Genomic DNA, 5221 nt, shown 5'->3' on the forward strand with positions numbered 1-5221 from the left:
TAAATGCATTACTGAGGGTTCAGTTGTAGACATAAATTAAAAATAGCTGCAACTCCTCCTCCCCTGCCTGAGGCTCAGGTGATCTGATAACTGACTGTCATTAGCAGGACACCACCTAGACAGACATGTGGCTAAACGTCATCACTGGTCAGATTGGGAAGAGGACCAGACAACACTACGGAGTCCGACATTGTTTTAGTGACATTGTTTTAGTGACATTGTTTTAGTGACATTGTTTTAGTGACATTGTTTTAGTGACATTGTTTTAGTGACATTGTTTTAGTGACATTGTTTTAGTGACATTGTTTTAGCGACATTGTTTTAGCGACATTGTCTTAGTGACATTGTTTTAGTGACATTGTTTTAGTGACATTGTTTTAGTGACATTGTTTTAGTGACATTGTTTTAGCGACATTGTTTTAGCGACATTGTTTTAGTGACATTGTTTTAGCGACATTGTTTTAGTGACATTGTTTTAGCGACATTGTTTTAGTGACATTGTTTTAGTGACATTGTTTTAGCGACATTGTTTTAGTGACATTGTTTTAGTGACATTGTTTTAGTGACATTGTTTTAGCGACATTGTTTTAGCGACATTGTTTTAGCGACATTGTTTTAGTGACATTGTTTTAGTGACATTGTTTTAGCGACATTGTTTTAGTGACATTGTTTTAGCGACATTGTTTTAGCGACATTGTTTTAGCGACATTGTTTTAGTGACATTGTTTTAGCGACATTGTTTTAGCTTAGCTTCACACCGACTCAATGTTGTAATAACCAGGTGAAAAACTTGTGGTGGTTGGTGGTGGACCCGAGGCTTTCACCTCCCGCTGTGCTTCCTTCAAACCTTCACCCACTGCTCCTGGTTTCCTGGCTGCTCAGGAGCTGCTGGAGGACGGCGAGCCTGAGCTGGTGTGTCAGCTGTCTGACTAAACTACCTGTCCAGGTGTCACAGCTATGTTCCAGTCATGCAGCAGACCTGAGCCTACAATAAGCTTGCTCAGCAAATGTGTACCAAATGTGTTACGCGTATTGCAAACACCTTTATCACTTTTTTAAAATTGGCTTGTATTTTAGTTTAACACCACAATGGGGGGGGGGGGGGGGGGGGCTTTTTATGAGATCAATGCACGTTTTAGTCTTGCAGCAAAATCTTTTTTAAGTTTCCTCCCTTTGTGAAACAGGAAACCCTGGTTCTCCCTGGTTTGAGGGTTAACTTACCCAGTTTCCACTAAAACCGCTTCGTGAAACGGATCCACTGAGTTATGAATGTCCTCAACTGGCTAAATCAAAACAAGAAGAGAAACACTGGACTGTACTCCTACTAAAAACCAAACAGAAGACAGCACCCTCCCTTGCACCTACCTTTACTGCACAGGTAATTACTTGGATGAAGAACACGATTATGGTTATTATTACTCTATGAAGCCCTTCAAGGCTGTCCAGAATGTGACAGCGTCCACATTCACACCACAAAAGGTTCTCTGCACACACGCAGCAGCATCACGACAACCAGCCAAGAGGCCGGTTGCCTTGCACTGACAAGCCCCCACCAGTGGTGGAGCCGTAGAGACTTAGAGGCGGGGCTATCCTGGTGTCGTGGCTGGGATTGGCCAGACAGAAAGCTGGTGCAGGCTGCAGCAGAGAATCAGCTGATTGTTACCCGAGTTACCCCGACCCCAGACAGGATTTGGACAAACGATCAGATACGCTTTGGTAACTGAAGTCAGAACACAAGCAGACCGTTTAAAAATTGTTCCAAAGAAGAAAAACATTCTTGAAGAAATAGGTTTGTGTTTATTGGGCAATGCAAAGTCAGGCAAACTCACACTCAGTGTAAAGATGGAACTTGTCATGTGATGAAAATGTTATACAGGACATCAACCTGGATAAATAGGAGGAAACAGACTGTTGGTATGAATCTGTTCAGTGACTTCCTCTACTGGGTCTGTAGGATGTGATGTCCTCACTGACAGCTGTATGGTGTACACACACGTTTATAAGAAAGGTCTTATCGTTACACTGAATCACACACTTTACACAACCTTCTATCTTGTAGGATATTTAAGTCTCATGCTTTCTGGAAACTGTGCTTTCAGCATTTATCCACAACCACATCACAAAGACAAACAGCGTACAGTATTCAGGATCAGTTCTGCATAGTTTCAGGTTTGGAGTGTCACACATTTCTTTGTAAACCAGCAGCGTGACCGTGTGTATGGAAATGTTAAAACATCACTAAAAAGACACACATTTTCTCTTAATGCAAGATTGTTCCACATTAAAACATTTTCTTGTCAGATATTGTACACCCCCCCCCATCACGAGCAGACCACCAGACATCTGACAGGACAGTCATCAATCAAAGACTTGATAGTCTAAAATGGATGAAACGCTCCTTTTTGACTCGAGGAATGTTTCAGCACAAATTAAATTTTGAAACCAAACCATTAAACCAGAAACACGAATGGAACGAAACAAGAAATATCAACAAAACCCTAAAGTTACACGGATGTCGTTTCCAGGGACAACCAGAGGACAAACAGCAACTTTATAAGACGTTAGTAAGTCACCAAGACAACGGCCAAGAGAAGACCTGGACCCAACGAGCAAACGTGTCACAGGACATCCCAGAGGTTCATGATGACAGCAGGACATCGTCTCTTCTCATCGCCTCCAGTAAAGCAGAGAACCGTCTTCAGCTTCAGGATGAAGCCGGTCAATGTTTCAGCCTGGTGGGGAAACGAAGCCTATGACCTGTGGCTGAACTGATGACATCATCAAGGAGAGACGCTGACGATGTCCACACTGAGACAGACCGCCACCGAAGCATGAAAACAGTAACCAAAGCTGCCCCCCCCCCCGTTATCGAAGAGCGTCACCACTGGAGTCAGAAGAAGCTGCAGTTAGCAGCTAACCCTAACACATCAAACAGATCCTCCATCTGAAGCCGTCTCCATGGAAACCAACAAACACAACCCCCGTACTTTGTAGACCCGGTTACTATTCCTGTTACCCTGGAACAGAGACAGAGCTGCTGCTCTCATTGGACCAGGAGATGGAGAACTGATCTGTGGTGACCAATCAGACGTGGAAGACTTCAGCTCACACCAGATCACTACTGACAGCAGTGTGACCTCAGTGGGATCAGCTCACAGCCAACCCCCCCCCGTCACACACTTACAGCCAATCCCCCCCGTCACACACACTTACAGCCAACCCCCCCCCGTCACACACTTACAGCCAACCCCCCCGTCACACACTTACAGCCAATCCCCCCCGTCACACACACTTACAGCCAATCCCCCCCGTCACACACTTACAGCCAATCACAACCCGTCACACACTTACAGCCAATCCCCCCCGTCACACACTTACAGCCAACCCCCCCGTCACACACTTACAGCCAATCACCCCCGTCACACACTTACAGCCAATCACCCCCGTCACACACTTACAGCCAATCCCCCCCGTCACACACTTACAGCCAATCCCCCCGTCACACACTTACAGCCAACCCCCCCGTCACACACTTACAGCCAATCACAACCCGTCACACACACCGTACAGCCAATCCCCCCCGTCACACACCGTACAGCCAATCACAACCCGTCACACACTTACAGCCAACCCCTCCGTCACACACACCGTACAGCCAATCACAACCCGTCACACACTTACAGCCAATCCCCCCCGTCACACACCGTACAGCCAACCCCCCCCCGTCACACACCGTACAGCCAACCCCCCCCCCCGTCACACACCGTACAGCCAACCCCCCCCCCGTCACACACTTACAGCCAATCACAACCCGTCACACACTTACAGCCAACCCCTCCGTCACACACACCGTACAGCCAATCACAACCCGTCACACACTTACAGCCAATCCCCCCCGTCACACACTTACAGCCAACCCCCCCGTCACACACTTACAGCCAATCACCCCCGTCACACACTTACAGCCAATCACCCCCGTCACACACTTACAGCCAATCCCCCCCGTCACACACTTACAGCCAATCCCCCCGTCACACACTTACAGCCAACCCCCCCGTCACACACTTACAGCCAATCACAACCCGTCACACACACCGTACAGCCAATCCCCCCCGTCACACACCGTACAGCCAATCACAACCCGTCACACACTTACAGCCAACCCCTCCGTCACACACACCGTACAGCCAATCACAACCCGTCACACACTTACAGCCAATCCCCCCCGTCACACACCGTACAGCCAACCCCCCCCCGTCACACACCGTACAGCCAACCCCCCCCCCGTCACACACCGTACAGCCAACCCCCCCCCCGTCACACACTTACAGCCAATCACAACCCGTCACACACTTACAGCCAACCCCTCCGTCACACACACCGTACAGCCAATCACAACCCGTCACACACTTACAGCCAATCCCCCCCGTCACACACCGTACAGCCAACCCCCCCCCGTCACACACCGTACAGCCAACCCCCCCCCCGTCACACACCGTACAGCCAACCCCCCCCCCGTCACACACTTACAGCCAATCACAACCCGTCACACACTTACAGCCAATCACCCCCGTCACACACTTACAGCCAACCCCCCCCCCGTCACACACTTACAGCCAATCACAACCCGTCACACACCGTACAGCCAACCCCCCCCGTCACACACTTACAGCCAACCCCCCCCCCGTCACACACCGTACAGCCAACCCCCCCCCCGTCACACACTTACAGCCAATCACAACCCGTCACACACCGTACAGCCAACCCCCCCCGTCACACACTTACAGCCAATCCCCCCCGTCACACACTTACAGCCAATCACAACCCGTCACACACGTACAGCCAATCACAACCCGTCACACACCGTACAGCCAACCCCCCCCGTCACACACTTACAGCCAATCACAACCCGTCACACACTTACAGCCAACCCCCCCCGTCACACACTTACAGCCAATCCCCCCCGTCACACACACTTACAGCCAATCACCCCCGTCACACACACTTACAGCCAATCACCCCCGTCACACACACTTACAGCCAATCCCCCCCGTCACACACTTACAGCCAACCCCCCCCGTCACACACTTACAGCCAATCCCCCCCGTCACACACTTACAGCCAACCCCCCCCGTCACACACTTACAGCCAATCCCCCCCGTCACACACCGTACAGCCAACCCCCCCCGTCACACACCGTACAGCCAACCCCCCCCGTCAC

Source organism: Antennarius striatus, chromosome 3 (genome assembly GCF_040054535.1).
Source record: "Antennarius striatus isolate MH-2024 chromosome 3, ASM4005453v1, whole genome shotgun sequence".
Lineage (NCBI taxonomy): Eukaryota > Metazoa > Chordata > Actinopteri > Lophiiformes > Antennariidae > Antennarius > Antennarius striatus.